This window comes from Dromiciops gliroides, chromosome 2 (assembly GCF_019393635.1).
Source record: "Dromiciops gliroides isolate mDroGli1 chromosome 2, mDroGli1.pri, whole genome shotgun sequence".
Classification (NCBI taxonomy): domain Eukaryota; kingdom Metazoa; phylum Chordata; class Mammalia; order Microbiotheria; family Microbiotheriidae; genus Dromiciops; species Dromiciops gliroides.
Window position 1 is genome coordinate 591,139,355 of NC_057862.1, and position 19,380 is coordinate 591,158,734.

Genomic DNA, 19,380 nt, shown 5'->3' on the forward strand with positions numbered 1-19,380 from the left:
TATCAAATTTACTGAGTATAAAAATATGTCAATTTAATTTGAAAGATGTTTGGTGATTGTTTTTGTAGTTTTCCCCCCATTTCTCCATTTTCAGTATGAGTACCCTATGTGAGATCCTAAATCCCTTGAAACAATTTAGTAGCCACATGGTAAAACACAAGTGAATGAAACTTTTGCACAAGATATAATATGGACTATAAAGAGCTATTAAATGCAAGACCTCCCAAGTGGTGCTGAACAAAAATAAATTTTAACTAGGAAATGTTTAATGAAATTAATAAAAACACAATATATCATAGATAATGTTCATTTGTCATTTACTATTTCAATATATTGCCCATGGGGATATATTTCTATTTGAGATTGATACCACAGCCTTATAAGAGAACCTATAAATTTCATTTATTTGGATATCTACCTACCTGGATTCATCTTTCTTCCTTTCTTTCTTCCTTCCTTCCTCCTTTCCTTCCTCCTTTCCTTCCTCCCTTTCTTACTTTCTTTCTTTTTTCATTTCTATCTTTCTGTCTATCTATCTTTATATCTATATCTATCTATCTATCCATGAATATGTACATACATGTGTTATAACATATATACATATTTGTGTATCTATCTATACACACATTCTATAAACACAACTCTATTCATGTGCCCTATATATAATATCCATACACACATGGGCATGTATTCACATACATGTCATGGATAAACATCAAAAATTGAAAAAAAGGTAAAAGAGAATAAAAGTTTCATAAAAATTTAATTATTTAAGAAGACATTGTAGTAATAAATAGAAAACAAATGATAGAAATAAGACAACCTACATGTTTTATATAATCTGGTGTTTTATCTATGGTTCATGCCAAGAGAAAGTGAGAATGACTTCCAGGATGTTAGATGGAACCTGTGTGGTGAGCTTATTTAAGGACAAGGAGTAGAGTCACAAAAGATGGGTAAATCCAAGCAGTTATTACTTATATCATTAGAAAGAATATTGGCATCTATGACATCAGAAATCCACTTGAGTATAACTTAAAATGTAGGAGAAATAAAATGATATTTAAGGTAGGTGGAGAGCATTCAAGGAAAGTATCTGAAAAATATTTAAAAATTTATAACTTAAAGGATGGATAAAATGCAACATAAATGAAGATATTAGAAGGTTATTCAAGCCATATAAAATAGTATAAGAAAAAGCATAAAACAGAAAAGAATGAAATAAATTCAATAGTGAATAATTCAATTGGGATATAATGTTAATAGGAGTAATATATGATAATGATCATTTTTAGCCTCAGGAAATAATGTATACTATCTCCAAAACACTATGGATATTGTTATTGTATATTAAAAGGTAAATGACACATTATAGAAAAGACAAAGTTGTTAGGTTTTTGTTTGTTTGTTTGGAAATTGTAGAATTAGTTTTAAAATGCCTGATTTGAGGTATTTCTCTCTGTGGAGCCATGGAAGTTTTGGTCTGTCAAAATCAATTTGGACAGGATTTGGTAATGAAACTTTCTTATCATGGAAGGAGAAAAGCTGGAGATGAGAGAGATGAGAGAAAAAGACAATGATGAGATCTTATTTTTTTATGAAGCAGTTTTCACCTTTACCTCACAAAGAGGAATTTTGAGAAGATCCTTGAGAGACACTAAATTGGTTTAGACTGTATTTTTATAGTTATGCAAGGCTAAAAATGGGGCTTTGACATGGAATTAATCTTAAAATAATGTAATAAAAGCTCTGCATTTAAAGATGAAGTAAATGAGACCAATGGGAGTGAATTAACTTTTCAAGACAACATAAGCAGCAAGCAAAATATCTAGTATTGAAACTGAAATGTATTGACTCCAAATTTGTTGGCATGGTTTTGTTCTTATGTAGTACAATATATGGCCTTGGGAATTGGAGCCAACTTACTGAAGTTCTTGAATACAACTTTAAGTAATTTGGTTTTAAATAAAGAGTACCCATGAAGCCAATGAAGGTTTTTAAAGCAATGGAACAATAATATCTGTGTACCAGAAAGACCAATTTGGCAATGTTGGATAGGATTGGAATGAGGAGATTTGAGACAAAGAGACATACTAAAGAGATATCTATTGCAATAATGCAAGAAAGGGGCAATGAGGGACTTAATTAAACTTTTACCAATAGGAATAGTAAGGAGGTAACATATGAGGGAGAGACTGAGGGTTTAGAATGAATAGATACTCTTATGGAAGACGTGACCTGGCCATGAAGGATATTACTCAACAAATTAAGAGGGTAAATATGGATTTGGTTATTTTGGGGAGTCGATGTTTTTGTGTTGTGATGAATCTAAATGTTAACAATAGCAGGATAATTCAACCAATCTTTAAATTTGCCAGAGTTCTTGAAATAAATTTCTTATTTTATCATTAAATTGACACCATTAATAGCAAGCAATTTTTAGCACTTCAGTGGGAAGGTGATAGCAAAGATCAATTAATGCACAAAACATCTCATTATTTGTTCTTACTAAAATTCAAAATTAACTAGTCTGCTCTAATAACAACATTTTCCATTGTTTGGACTTTAGTTTTAACATATATCTACTGCATCTGCTGATTCTTAAGTCCATCATACTTTTAATCAGCCTGATATTTATGCCTCAATGTAACTTAGGTGCATCCCTTGAGTTTACTTGGCAGAATTATAGTGAAGTGTTAAAATTATAGGAAAAATATATATATATCTCCATCACTATTCTGATACTAAACTTCCAAGAAAGAGATAGTATAATCCACTTTTTTTTCTCTTATTACAAGTGGTATATATTTGCAGTGTAAGAATGTGACTGTGGGAAACATGTTTTGTAGAGGAAAGATGGTAGGCATTGAATTGGATTTTCCAGAAAAGAGCTTCAGTAGAAAATGAAAATTTTATATCAAAATTGAAATAAAAAATGAGTAAGGAAAATTCTCTATTTTTGAAACATTTCTTTCTAATCATTTCCTTCTCTGTAGAAGACAATGGTATATGCTCACTAAAGGTTATCTAAGAACATGGAGAGAATTATTTACTACCAAATGCTTTTATTTCACCCATGATGGAGGAAGAGAAGAGAAGAGTGTAAGGCATAATCATGCAATCGTTTTTCATCACTTCCAGTTGTTCCTGGCTGTGACAGATAAAGTAATAATCTATGCCTGGTCTTGAACCAAAAATTAGTGATTTATCCAATTATCAGGTCACATAGCTTATATCATATCTACGTCTCCTTAAAACCTAGTCATTTTATTTAACAAGTGGCTCTTGTAGTAGAAAAGTGTTAATATTATTTTACACTTTAACTGCTTAGTATATAGAGGCAGAAAGAGCCATATTAAGGACTATGGATAGAAATTGAAAACATGATTGCAATGGAAAAAAATATCTTTCATTAGAAAATGAAGCAGGTTTGATCTGATCTAAATTGGACTTGTTCAACAAGGATAATTATGTACTTTAATCACTGAGGAATTTGGAATCTGAGCAAAACTTCTGAACTCCATTCATAACACACACACACACACACACACACACACACACACGCACATATCAGTAACAATCAAAGGGAATTCAAGAGGTGACACCTATCATAATTCAACCAAGTTATTTTAATATCATAGGTATTGGTATTTATTCATAGTTAGAGACAATTAAAACATGTCTCAAGAATGAATGAATGAAACATTTTAAAAACATTTACTCTGTGCAAAGCACTATGGTAAGTACTGGTGATACAAAGAGAAAATCAAGACAATTCTTTCTCTGAAAAAGCTCACAATGTAATGAGGGAGACAACAAATAATAAAGATCAAAGTTATAGTCAGATGTAAAGGTCCCCTTATTCTTAGAGTAAATTTTCAGAATAGATGTTAAATATTTAATATCAATTCTGATAAAACATCATTTTATGATACTTAGGACTTTGGTGACAAGAATCTTCTTTTCTAGGATTTCAAAAGACATGCCTATAGCACCCCTAGAGCAGTTTCCAAGCTACATCTCCACAATGATTGGTAGAGATAGCTGGATACTTCTGCACAGAATTTGGCATCCTAGATATGGCTGTTAGGACTGAGCTAGTAGCAGTACCAATGTTCTAGGGTATGCTGCTACTCCCAGGGCTCTTATGTCTATCTGTTGGCAGTGGTTAATTAGCAGTTGTTGCTTTGTAAGTTGTGGTTTTGCCAGATCTGATGAGCCTGTGCCCCTCCCGCACCTGGGCCACTGCTACTCAATCCTACTTCCTGCTTCCCAGCAGAGGTGAAAAACCCAAGTTCTTCCTCAGCACTAGCATAGACCCCTATAATCTCCCCCCTACCAAGGGATCAGCCCTCTCACAAGACTGTGACCTTAGTTTCTGATGACACTGGCACTGCAGCTGATTCAGAAGCTCTGGGGGTCTCTTTTTCTGGCGAGCCCTTCCTGGGATTGCATCTGTGTCAGGGTGACAGCGGGGCTGGGTTCCACTCCTTTCTCAGCACAGCAGCTCCCTCCTTCTGACCTTGCAAGCTGTCCTTGTTTGGAAGATGATTTCAGCACATTCTTCTATATATTTTGCTGCTCCTGGAATTGTCCTTTGTCTTTATTTCAGAACCCAACTTTTCTTTTTAATAGTTCTAATTGTTAGGAAAATTTTCTCTGATACCAGTCCTAAAATTTGCCCATTATTCCTATTCCCAAATTCTAAGGCTAAAGAAAAATGTCTAATTCTTTCTCAATATGACAAATTTTCAAATTAATGTTGCTATTATACTCCTCTTATGTCCTAGCTTCTCCATGCTAAAAACATCCCTGGTTCCTTTAACTGATCCTGATAAAATATGAAATCAATACTTTCTCAGTATATTATACCCACTTTTTATGAGAAATGATAGTAACAATATGGCTTAGAGTGAGATGATACACAAGGTAATTAGAGAGTAAGAGAGTACCTAACTTCTTATGAGGAATTCAATTCAACTAGTTGAGATAATCTGTCAATGATCTTTGAAAGATCTTGGGTACTGAAGAACTGGAGATAAAACATTATCTCATTTTTAATGGAACATAATAGCATCTATATAATATAAATAATTTATTTTGACTTCAGTTCTTTGGAAATTTTTGTGATATTATTAAAGGTGTAATTGACAAAGAGCCAGCATTGCTTGATCAAGAACAGAAGAAGATTTATTTATACTTTGACAATGTTAATACATTATTAGGTAGGACAATTTTATAAATAAAGTTTGTCTGCATTTTCTAAAAATTATTCATACTATGTCTAATATTCCTGTGGAAAAATGTAGAGATGTGAATTAAATGGCTATAGAACTAGATGAACTTTCAATTAGCTAACTGGATAACTCAAAGCCATTGCAGGCAATTCAATGTCGCACTTACCAAGAGGTCACTTAGTGGAGTACCACCACCACCAATGAAAATAAGAGTAACAACAAAAACAACAATAAATCAGTGGCGACTACAGTAGCACCTGTAACTACAACATCTCTCCATCAAACCCTGCTTCTTTCAAGAATTCATTTTTATTTAAAAGCATTATCATCCATACAGGTACCCAAGTTCATAATGTCAGATTCATCTTTTACTCTTTCCTCTCCCTCACCATACTTATATAACCATCCAGCAAATTCTGTCAATTCTACTTCAATGATCTCACTCACATTTATATTATTATCTTCACTTACAGAGCTCATACTCTGGATCAGAACCTCATCATTTCTCATTTTGACTATGGGAATAGTCTCAGAATTGGTCTCCCTATCTTGTCTCATCCCATATCAATTCATCTGTAACAGGGGGAACAAAACTGACTTTAGGCAATGTTTTCAATGATGTGTGTTCTCTAAAGTTCTTATTTTATATATATATATATATATATATATATATATGTATGTATGTATATATATATATATATATATATATATATATATGGATGGATGGATGGATGGATTTGAATTTTGCTTCTTTGAATTTTGTAACTCTGTCATCCCCCCTCATATGGGGAATATTAATGAATCAATATAGCTTGCTATGTATATGCACACAACAATATTAATACATAGTTTTTATTCCTCTTTTAAGATCTTTATGAATTAGTTTATTCCTGTATCCCTACAGAAGTCAAGTTAGCATTTCACATGTGGAATCCCAATGAAGTCAAAACCAAAAATTAAAAAAAAAATCTAAGAATCTCCATGAAGGCTTTGTTTTTTCACTACTTGAGAGAATAACCTAAGGCCACTGTTTAGGAACTAACCAGATAACTAACATTACTATTACAAGCATTAGTGAACTTTTGCTTTTTTGCTTTCACCGATAAAACCTGCAAATAAGGTACCCATTTCTTTGGTAAATACCTTTCTATATAAATATTCATCTGGCACCAGAAAACCTCATAATAATTGGCATCATCAATAACATCTTCTTGTCTTCAACCTTGTGTAAATCAGAGATCATTTCACTCCCATACTCTCAGTGCTTCAACAAATTATTATACTCAAAGATCAACAAAATATATGTGAAAGCAATAAATAAGACCTCAATCAATGACCATTCTGAAACCACTGAAAGGGGGTAGCATCTGTAACACTTATGTTGGAGATGAGACTACATTTCTATACATAAAGGAAATACTGATAAATCATCTTTGGAGCAGCCATACCACCACTATTTGAAGGATTCTTCATGACCAAAATCTGGGAATCTGCAATTTACCCCAATTGAACTATCAATTGTTTCCTTGGCAATCTCAAAGAACAATTCTACCTCTTCTTTGAGGCTCCTCTCTCCTCCATTACAAAAAACAAAACAAAAGAAAAATGACTTTTTCTGTTGTCCTTAACTTTCCTTAGCAGCTTCAATATATTCTAACATTCCTCACACAATTTTCACCGGAACATGCCATGCCCTTACATATATGGCCTACTACGTACACCTAAATCCTTCTTTTGTATGTAATTTAAAAAATCCAAAATGATTGATGATTTCCTTGTATTCTATATGAATCCTTTCTGGATATTCTAATTTTCTTATTAAAATTAGTTCTCTTTGTATCTTCAGAATTTCACTTTTGATAGTTATTCATTTCCCCAGCCTGACTTAACCTGTAGAATTTTTGTCCAAGTGATTTAAAAAAAAATCAGGGTAATGAGGGTTAAGTGACTTGTCCAGGGTCACACAGCCAGTAAGTGTCAGGAGTCTGAGGCTGGATTTGAACTTGTGTCCTCCTGAATCCAGGGCTACTGCTTTATCCAGTGTGCCACCTAGCTGCCTCATTGTCCAAGTGATTTTAATTATTTTCTCTTCCAAATATTTGAAATACATATTCTCCAATCTTAGAGTACATATTTACCTTAGTTAAGTATTTACCTTTATCTCATAAACTTGAGGAAGGAATGGTCAATTTTCTCCAAGTTTTTCAGCAATTCCGTCCCTAACAAAAAGTGTAAAATAATTTTTGTCGTTTTCAATTCCTACTTCATTTTGAAGAATGAACATTTCATTGAAAGTAAATTAATAATCATTTGTTGCTGCTTTTGGCCAAGAGAAAGATCATTTATGTTATTTCTCTGTTCCAGAGATATGATCTTCTTTTCCTGAAATCTTCATCTATTTCCATTTTTTCTAGATGTTTTCAGCTTAACCAAAATTCAACATTACTGGCTATCACTTCCTTCTTTGTTGTCTTATTTGAAACAACACTGTCCTGGTTCTCATCTTACTTCTCTGAGACTTTATATCTTAATATATCAACATTAAGGCAGTAGTATTCTCTGTATTGATTATCCCCAATTTTCCCACATATACTTCATTTGTGCATGTATGATTGCAGGCTATCTCTTTCATTAGACTATGATCTCCTTGATAGGAAAGAATATTGAGAACATTTTTTTGCCTTTTTTGTTGTTTCCTGAGAACTTAATACAGTACCTGTTACAAAGTGAGCATTTAATGAATGTGTGTTGCTGCATTGTCTCTACTACTTTCAATGCCTGAATCTTAATAGTATCAATGGTCCTGTTCTAACTCCTATCTTTTTTTCCCTCATCCACCTCATATATTCATACTCTCATATACAACTTCACTTCTAATCTTACTATAAATGTAGTGAGATTGCAAAGTTTCCTCTTTCTGGCAAATCTTCCAGACTCTGAGTAGTGAGCTCCACTCCTTCCAATTTATGTATTTATTTATTTTTGCAGGGCAGTGAGGGTTAAGTGATTTGCCCAGAGTCACAGAGCTAATGGCAAGTGTCTGAGGCTAGATTTGAACTCCTGTCCTCTTGAATACAGGGTCAGTGCTTTATTTAAAAAGATTTTTAAAAAAATTATCCTGACATAATTGTATTAATAATGTCCTATGGAACCTAGGTAACTGAAAGTTAAGTAGAGAGAGGAAGGAGTTTTCTATGGGAGATGTTGTGAAAATGATAAACATGGCTTGGATATTAGAGAAGTATAACAACAAAGAAGGTATGTTTCTGTGCATAGATTCTTCTTTTCACACAGAGTTTGAGGCTGACAAATCCTTACCCTTTGTTGGAAAAAATTTTTGAACTGCATCTTCCAGAAGCCTTTGTATGGATCCAATTGCCTGAGTCAGTGAGTCAATAAAAATTAATAAAACATATACAATATACCAAACAATGTACATAGCTCTGGGGATGCCTGCCTTCAAGAAGGTTGTAAACTATTGGATGAAGACAGTATACAAAAAGGAAGCAGATGGTAATACCACCTAGTAAGATCTCCACTTGACAGATATATTTTTATTGTATATAGTTTAGAAAAGGGGGGGGGTCTCATTTCTTTTGGTGAAACTAAGGAAAATATTTGAGGCATATAAGTACACCCAGGAAAGACAGCAGAGGTAAGAAATTATAGTTGTGATTAGACCAGATTGAGGACTCATATGAAGGCTGCTGAGCCTCATTGGTGAGGTTAATAGACATGGTGATTTGACAGAGAGGTAGGGAAATGAAGAAAGAAGCTCCATCTTCACTTTCAAAGAGAAATCAAATGTGCTCCTAAGACAACTACTGTACAAAGATAAACAATTCTCTGTAGTTGTTGGACCAAGATATTAGCATTCCCAAGGCTGCTGCTATGGTGAGATTGAAAGTAACTAAAGAATTTTTCTTGAATACTAGTTCCTGTGAATGAACTGAAATTCCCCTCTTCTACTCTGTTGAGGAGACAGAAAGTTTAATAGAAAATTCCCTACTCTTCCCTGGAGATTCTGGATAAGTCAATTGAGAATCATCACTGAGACCATTTAATACTTAATTCAATTTCTTGTTATTACCTTCCCATTCCATTTTAATTAAACGTCTGCACTTTGAATTCATACACATCTGGTTTGGTCTAGTTGCAGACATATATCAGTGGAGGTCTGGACTTGAGAATTTGAATTGTCAAGATCACAAATAAAACTTTGAACCTGGTAGATGAATGTATTCCAGGGGCCCCAAGATACAGTTACTATGACTGACATTTATACAGAATCAAACCTGTAAATAGATAATATAAATAATGTTCTTTTTACAGATATGGAAAACTGAGTCTCTTAGGTTATATAATTTTCTCATTATCAGTCAGCTATAAAATACCTGGTAGTTGCTAGAAGCAGAAGATAGTAGCAGTGGTGAATTAAAGAAGCACAGAATAAAGGACTGGCATACTGACAGGGAACAGTGATTAGTGCAGCCTCTTTAGGAATCAAAGGACAAACATTTTGGAACAGACAGAGTAGATATTAAGGGCTCAGACAACTCACAACAAAATTCTGATCCAATGCAATGTTGTTAAAAATGTGATTAACATATAATTCCCTGAGTTTAGATGCTATTGCTATCTATTTATATTTAACTCAAAAAATAAAATCCTTCATGCTTAGCAGCTTTGAGACATGCATGCATATAAATGGATCTAAAGGCCACTTTTGGATGGTTCAGATACATTAGTGGCAATAATAAGGCTGAAGAAGTAGTGGGACTCAGGTTCTAGAGGAGTTGAAAGTGAACGTAATGAATTTTGACCTTTTGATTTTGATAATACGAATGAAGAATTTCATTTGTAACGGCCAGTTACATTTGTGTAGGCCATTTTATGTGACTAAGGACAACCAGTAGTTAATGGACATTAATAAAATTTATTGCAAAGGAATAAAACAAATATAAGGTAAAGGATTATAGAGAAATCAAATTATCATATTCCTGGGAAGTGACTGAATATAATTTCAGAACTTCAATGATGTAGAACATTTTGAAGGCACTTTGTAATGATATGAAAAATTGGGATCATTTCTTTAACCATAAGAAATGTTTTAATGTTAACGTGCTAAATTAATATAGATATTAGTGCTGAAGTATCAGTTTATTCCTTATGCAAAGGCACCCTGGGGAATCTGGTACCTAAAAACAATCAGAGGACAAAGAAAGGGTAAAGACTGATCAAGACAGGACATGAATGATTAATATTAACTTTAAATGGCTTTGCTACCATGGAAATAAGGTACCATGTAGCAGTTGTCCATTTTATAAAAACAAAACAAAAACCAAACCAAACCAAAACAAAACAAAACAAAAAACATGGGGTAATAAAAGCCTTCTCTGAGATGAGTATATCCCTAGGAAAAAATGTCAAGTGTCTGCTAATTTCAAGATGTAGATAATCTCTCTATTGATCACAATCATCATCAATAGTTCTGCCTCACTTGCTACCACAAAGAAAAAGAGTCTGAGAACAGGCATCATCTCTCTCACAACTAAACTCATTTCTACCTCACCACATCTCATTTGATGACCTCCCATTTATCAAGTCTCCCAGTTCGACAACCAATTATAAGACTTTTTTTCACCACAACATACCATTCCTCCTATCACTCATGTGCAGAAAACCTCTCCCCAAAGTTTTATATGTTAGATTGGAGTCAGGCAGAAATCATCTGGGCATGCTCTTTATATCTTACCAGGGAAAGCAAATTTGAACATTCTCTAAGAATAGTGACCCTCTTTGGCTAGTCACCCCTCCCCTGCTCTACCACACTTAAATTAGTATTCCCTGGTAGGGCCTAAGATTGTATACAATCTCTACCCCTCAAGGGTAATAATTTATTATATTTACAATGGAAAGAGTCAATTTGGATTAAGGATAGTCTAAACCCCAATGGATGACCAGAATGCTGCCACCTTCAGGTCAATTCATATATTTTGTTTTGTTTTGTTTTGTTTCTAGGGCTTTGGGAGATAATCAGGGTTAAGTGATTTATATAGGGTCACACAGCTACTAAGTGTCTGATGCTAGATTTGAACTCAGTTCTTCCTGACTTGAGGACCAATGTTTGATCTACTGTGCCACCTAGATGCCCCTAATTCATAGGCTCTTTAACCACATCTGTGGGTTAAGGAGTTTGGAGTCCATTTAAGAAGACGATTTTTTTTTTTTGATTCTATAATTCATATGAATACCATATCCATTTTTGGGAGATAAATGAGGGAGGAGTAGATTATTCCACTGCCCTTTCCCATTCAAACAGTTGGAAAATGTCCGTTTTTAATTATAATTTTACCAAAGATGGCAGAGGAAAAAGAAGATGGAGGAGGAAAGACATTAAACACACAGAGATCCTGATAGAATCACCCCCAAAACAGCAATAAAAGAACCCCTGAAGCAGAAAAATGCACAAAAATATGGGCTGAGATTATTCTCCAGCTATAGATAGATTTCTGGGGGCTATGCTGGACCAGTAGCAAAGTCTAACCCCAAGATCATACTGACAGACACACTGGACACACCACCAGAGGAATTTACCTTGGAACCTTTGAATCAGCTACACCCCTGGCATCTTCTGGAGCTGAGCGTGCAGTCTTTTAAGAGGGCTGATCGGCTGGATGGGGGGCAAGCAGAAACTGAAGGGGTACCAGAAGGACAGGGGAAGAATTTGGCTGTCCCACCCCAGCAGGGAACCAGGAAGAAATCCTGAGTGGTGGGAGGTTCAGGTGGGGGAGGTGTACAGGCTCCTGGAAACTAAGAACCACACCACAGAAAGCTTTGCTGGTGGGTACTTTAGTAAGTAGGCTTGAGGTTATCTCCAGACCAGAGAACAGGCCAGGTGAGAGCAAAATCGGCCCTCCCTCAAACCAAAACACCTGGGATCCTCTGAAGCTGGGAACAGGAGTGGAACCAAGAAGCAGACTCCACTCCCCCCACCCCCCAGTGGAGAGTTTAAAATCAATGAAAAGATGAGCAAACAAAGAAAGTCCAAAGCTATAGAAAGCTATTTCAGTGCCAAGGAAGATCAAGGTACAGCCTCAAATGAGGAAATCAACCACAGGACCCCTACATCCAAAGCTTCCAAGAAAATTATGAAATGGCCTCAAGCCATGGAAGTTCTCAAAGGAGACATTGAAGAGAAAATAGGAGAGGTAGAAGGAAGATATATATATATATATATATACATACATACACACATACATACATACACACATACATACATACACACATACATACATACACATATACATACATACACACACACATATATATATATATATATATATATATATATATATATATACACATACACACAAAGAGACAGAGAGAGAGGAAAGAATTGAAAGAGAAATGACAGCAATGCAGGAGAGTCATGAGAAAAAAAGTCAACAGCTTTAAAAACTGTCTGATGAAAATAAGTGCCTAAGAATTAGGAATGAACAAATGGAAGCTAGTGACCATATGAGAAACCAAGACACAGTAAAGCAAATCCAATTGAATGAAAAAATAGAGGGCAATGTGAAATATCTCCTTGGAATAACAGCTGACCTGGAAAAAAAAAAGCCAGGAGAGATAATTTGAAAATAATTGTACTACCAGAAAACCATGACCAGAGGAGGGGAAGAGGTGGAGTGAGTGAACTTCACTATCATCAGAAATGGCTCAAAGAGGGAATAACATATGTACTCAAGGGGGTACAGTAATATGTTTTTGCCCTGAGCAAAAGTGGGAGGAGGAGATGGGGGAGTTGGGGTGGGGAGAAGAGGGGAAGGAGAGAAGGGAAGTTGGGGAGGGAGCTGTAAAAAGTAAAACACTTTAGACGAAGGTGAAGATGTTCAGCATAACACCACATGTATGACATATATTGAATTGCTTGATAGCATAGGGTGAGTTGAGGAGGGAGGGAGGAAGAAAAATTTAGAAAACAGAATTATTTCAAAGGCCATAATCTCATCAGAACAGATTTAAGGAGGGAATAACACACACACACACACACACACACACACACATCCAATAGGGAAGAGTAATCTATTTAACCCTTCAGGAAAGTAGGAAGGGAAGCAGATAAAGAGGGAAGTGTGAATGAAGGGAGGTTAGAGCAGGGGAGGGGGCAGTCAGTAGCAAAACACTCAGGAGGAGTATTAGGGCAAAATAAGGTAGACACTGGAATAAATATTATTGGAAGGGAATGGGATGGGTGGAAATAGCTAAGTTGATTAACTACAATATCAAAATATATGGTACCTACTCTGTTGGGCTATTGTGAAGAAAATTCTCTGTCAAGTTCAAGGTACCAGATAGAAATTGTGATGAACAGGATGCCATCAGAAAAGCCTGGAAAGACACACATGAACTGAAGCAGGGAGAAATGCACTGTATACAAAATAACAGCATTAGTGTAAGATAATCTGCTGGGAAGCACATGTTTGTTTTCAGCAAGGCAATGGTCTAATGTAACTATGAAGAAACTAGGAAAATTGCAGTATATCTACAGGGAAAGAACTGATTGTATCTGAAAAGAGACTGAAACACATTTTCTTTTTTAAAAATTCCTTGATCTGAAGTTTTGTTTTTATCTGTTTCCACTTACAACCTAGATAAGGTAGAATTGTTTGCCATGACTGCTCATGTATAATTTATGTAGAATTGTTTGGGTTCTTGGGGTGCGGTGGTAGGGGAGGGAAGAAGAAAAGTTGGAACACAAAGTTTAAAAAAAAATTGATGGGGGCAGCTAGATGGCACAGTGGATGGAGCACCGGCCCTGGAATCGGGAGTACCTGAGTTCAAATCCGGCCTCAGACACTTAACACTTAACTAGCTGTGTGACCCTGGGCAAGTCACTTGGCCCCAATTGCCTCACTAAAAAAAAAAATTGATGTCAAAATTTGCTTTTTCATGTAATTGGGAAAATAAAAGTCTCAAATTTAAAAATATATATATATAATTTTACAAAAGAGGTCAGAATCTAGAATACTCCCTAATAGACAGGTACATTAAAAGAAACATGTGCTTTCTTGGGACTAACTACAATATAATGCAGTTAATATAATGCAATGCTTGCATAATAAATAAAAGTTTAGACTAGAGTAGTAGATGTTTTATGAAAAAAAATAAAAAGCAAGAAGGTTGAGCAGGGTGACATTTCAGGAAGGAAATAGCAGAATCTCAGGAAATTCATATGCTCTGGAGTATGAAAAGTAAGAGTCATTTTTTGGAGAGAAAGAACAAAATAATATGACTATTGTTGTTCAGTATTTTCAGTCATGTCTACCCTATTTACAATTTTCTTAGCAAAGATACTGGACTGATTTTCCACTTCCCTCTCCAGCTCATTTTACAGATGAGCAAACTGAGGCAAACAGAGTTAAGTGACTTACCCTGTGTCACACAGCAAGTAAGTGTCTGAGGCTGGATTTGAACTTAAGGCCCAGTGCTCTATCCACTGCACCATCTAACTAGTGTTTATAAAGCACTTTAAGATTTGCAAAGTGCTTTACATATATTATATCAGTTGACCCCCACAACACTGTGTAACAATTGCTATTTTATTCTCATTTAGTTAGTCAGGATCTGAGGTGACATTTGAACTCAGCAATTTCTGACTCCAAATCTAGCATTCGGTCTACTATTCCATATTTCTCACGGGACATAAGGATTTGTAAGAATTAAAATGGCCAGGGAATTTCTCTAAGGGGCTTGGTCATAAGAAAATCTCTATATAGAATGTTGTTCAGTCTTTTTCAATATTTCTTATTGTGATAGTCATTCAGAACCAGAATGCCTAGCAAGGTACCACTCCCAAAAATAATTCAAAATTTGAAATGTCAAACAGAAAAGGAAAATAATCTCTTGCCTGGTCCCCACATTTTTTCTGGTGTCAGCACAGTAGCTTTTTCCCAGAGCAATACATGCATTAAAAATCAGGGAAGGATAGAAGAAGCTTATTTGGTAATGAACAAATCCATCTTAAGACAGCCTCCAGCTTTTATTTCAAGCCATACTTCTTTGCCTTCTTGGGATGGATGATTTCTATCTAAATCAACTGGGGACATGCCTCAAGGCTCGGTTTTATTTTTTTATTTATGATATCCAAATGCCTCCCTAAGAAGCAGACCTAGAGAAACCCAGAAATGCTTCTCAGCAGAAACTACTTCAAAGAGAATTCAAAGAAAATTCAATTCAAGAAATAGTTTGTTATTAAATACATACTGTTTACTGAGTGATCTGACAGGGCTGACACTGACAGATAAATCAGGTTCTCTATCCTTAATGGAATTTGTAGTCTGGAAGGGGATTAAGGAACAAATAAAGTCAACTAAAATTTTGACATAATATGAAGGAACAAAATAATGACAACAACAACAACAACAACAACAACAAAACAAAAACCAACCAACCAAACAAAAAACCCATGATATGAAGAAACATACATATTCAGATGATGAATATTTTAAAACAAAAACAATGACTAGGTGCTTCTTCTTTACCTTGTCCCTATTTGGTAGAAATTATCATAGGTTTGAAGTGGAAATGACCTTAGATCTTACCCGATTAAATCCTTTCTTTTTACAGATAAGAAAACTGGAGTCTAGGTGGGGTCATATGACTTTTCCACAGTAGCATAGACAAAGAATAACCAGGTTTCAATCTCAAGTTCTTAGTCTCCAAACTAGGCAGCTAGGTGGCACAATGGATAGAATGCTGGGCCTAGAGTCAGGAAGAAGAGAATTTGAATTTGACTCCCAATACTTACTATGTGATCCTGGACAAGTCATTTAACCTCTTTGTCCATTTCCTCAACTATAAAATGAGGACCATAATAGAATCTATTCCTAGGATGGTTCTGTGGATCAAATTATCTATCTATCTATCTATCTATCTATCTATCTATCTATCATCTATCTATATTAGTACAGTACCTGGAACATAGTAGGTGCTTAATAAATCCTTCCTTCATTTCTTCCTTTCTTCCTTCTTCAATATAATTCCCTACTACAAAAGAGCATGTTACAACCAAAAGATAACATCCAAGAACATTAATTTACCAAAAAGTTGACAAACTTTACCATTAGTTATACATAACAAAAAAAAAAAAAAAGAATGGTTACAATTGTAATTAGGTGCCAGCTACTGGCAATGAAGTTTCTGCAACATAAATTTCATAGCTCAAAGTTAGAAGGGCTTTCAGAGACCATTAAATCCAACCACTACCTGCTTCTGACCAAGATTATCATCTCTAGGGTTTGGGGAAGGTATGAAAAAAAGGGGGAAAAAGAAATTTACATGATAATTTTATTATATATTTATAAGGAATAGCAAGATGTACATAATCGATTTGCAGTTTCATATGCAGTCATCTTATTCTACTGTTATACAAATGCTTGTTTTATGTCATAAATTAAAAATAAAATACATTTTTTATACTTTCTGTAAAGTCTTCATTTTTTTATGTTTGTGAATAGTTGGTTTTCTAGTATTCCAAAGGAAATAAATTTCACAATTACTAAACTATGTTTGTCTGAATCAATGTAATTAAATGAAGATTACAAATGTTTTCCTAAAAGGAAATCCTAAAAAGAAAAACACGGCACATGCCAAAATCCTATGACACAAATGTTGCCAACCTGATATTTGTGGGTACAAGAATGAGTAATAATAAATTTTAGTATTTAGAAATCCTAACACAATTAAAGATTTTCTTTATTTTTATTAATGCCTTGTATCTCCCTATATGGGAGTATAGTAAGTACTTTAAAGTCAGAATCACACATTGTAATAATTGCTTTTTGAAATTCATGAAGGCTGCCCCATTTTTATTTTCACCTTTTATCAACCTTCCCCCTTTATATTTCATGGAATATATGTAAAAAGACAACCAATTTCCTTAACTTTTAATTCTTTTGCTTTTTATGCCTTGTTGACTATTAAAGGTGTTAAAGTAAGTAATTGATAACAAGTAAAACAATTGAATTTAAGTACTCTATGGGATGGTATTAGTTTATCAGAATGATTTTGAAGGAATTTTAAGTGTTATTCTTTGTTGTTGGTGGTGGTGGTGGTTTTTTGTTTTGTTTTGTTTTAAATGAAGGCATGGAAACTGTTACCTATGTACAAAACCTAGAGAAAGTGATAGAGTTTTTATGGCAATTGTCATATTTATCTGTGTGATATGACAACACCTGAATGATAGTTTTCAAGATAAATATTTAAACAAATACCATACCCTTAGGTAAAAGAATGGAACTTATGGCATGTTTTAAATTTTATTTTGGCTACTTAATTTTGGGGCTACAGAAATTTTCTTCAATCACATTCCATTCTGAAGATAATTCCTCAAATCCATTTTAAAACTTTAGGTTCTTGAAAATATTTACTATAGGGGCAGCTAGATGGTGCAGTGGATAGAGCACTGGCCCTGGGGTCAGGAGTACCTGAGTTCAAATCCGGCCTCAGACACTTAACACTTAACTAGCTGTGTGACCCTGGGCAAGCCACTTAACCCAAATTGCCTCACTAAAAAAAAATTAATATATTTAAACATATAAAAATTATATATATATATACATATATATAAACATGTAATATGTAAAAACATATATGTGTTAGTTTCTATAGTTTTTAAATTTTAACAATTGACCATCTAAATTGAAGAATTAAATAAATTGAAGTCTTGATTTAGAGGGAAACTGTTAAAAGGAAAAACATATATAAAATTTTCTTCCTCTGTAACTTTTAATTCATCATCATCCTCTTCATTACCTTGTTGATCATTTCTCATCTAAATGGTGGGAATCTGCCCTGTTCCAGATAAGCACTTGGCTGAAGTAGATTTCTGAAGAGGGGATTTTGAGTTTGCTCAAACGGTATGTAAACAAGTCCAATAGTCAAGTGGATAAAGAGAGCTCTGAAAAATCTCCAGATCTTCCTCTTCATCAATTTTCTGTATATTTTGGTAGGCAGCAGTGTAGAATTCAAAAGTTTTGCCATGAAATAGCATTTCAATTGTCATAAAAATCTGAAAATATATTCTTTATGTGCTTTTTTTTCAAAATTGTCTATTGTTTCTTCAGATGCTAACTAGTTCTGTTGGCATCCATTGTAGGTCTCTTTAGTGCAGTTTCTGCCTGTGTAATAATATGCCGATCTGATGGAGTCTGCTGACATGTCCTTTCTAGTTGTGTTAACTGCTTAGCTTCTCTGTTCTTTGCTGTTAGGGTTGTTTTGAGATCCTCCCATTTCATTTTCACAATAGTTCCATAAGTTTTCAAAGGTTCAACTACTTTGGCTTCAAGTGTGTCAACCTCTGCTTGCCTATAATACTGAAGTTTAGGAAACCCATCAGCAAAGTTCTTCAGGTTATGTTTCAGGTTGGGCATCTTGGTTGTGCCATAGGCTTGATTTTATTCAAAAGGAGGTCAGCTTTGACCCGAAGACAGGCCATTTGACACAGGAAGGATGCGAAGATCTAGCACAGCTCCCTGAAGGGCTTCTCTACATTGGACACCACATCCTGCAGCTGTCTAGTCTGGATGTCCAGGCTTTCCAGACTCCGCCTTAGCATGCTGCCTCACTAGCGGCCCAGGACCCCGGAAGGAACCCTAGGGGTAGAGCCTTTGCGGCATGCATATAATTTTTAAAAGATCAAATGAGATAATCTGTCAATCACTTTCAAAACCTTTATAAAAAGAAAAATGAAAACAAAGAAGGAAAGCCATACTACACCATATTTTCAAAAGCTTGGCTCATATAACCTGTAATTTTGTATGATAACACTATGATTAAGTAATAACAATGATAAAAATAACTAAAATTTATATAATACCTTAAGATTTGCAAAGCTTAGGGGGCACCTAGTGGGTACAGTAGAATAAAGCACAGGTCCTTAATTCCGAAGGACCTGAATTCAAATCTGGCCTCAGATATTTGACACTTACTGGCTCTGTGACCCTGGGCAAGTCACTTAACCCTCATTGTGCACCCCCACCCCCCCAAAAAAAAGATTTGCAAAACTCTTTATGGATATCACCCCGTTTGATATTCATAACAATTGATAAAACCTAATTGTGACTATTGGATGACTGTA

At 34.8% G+C, this 19,380-nt stretch overlaps 1 pseudogene; it reads right to left on the reverse strand.

Moving 5' to 3' along the window:
* Window positions 1–17,937: 17,937 nt before the first annotated feature.
* LOC122739348 lies at window positions 17,938–18,858 on the reverse strand (annotated as a pseudogene).
* Between the last annotated feature and the right edge of the window lie 522 nt (window positions 18,859–19,380).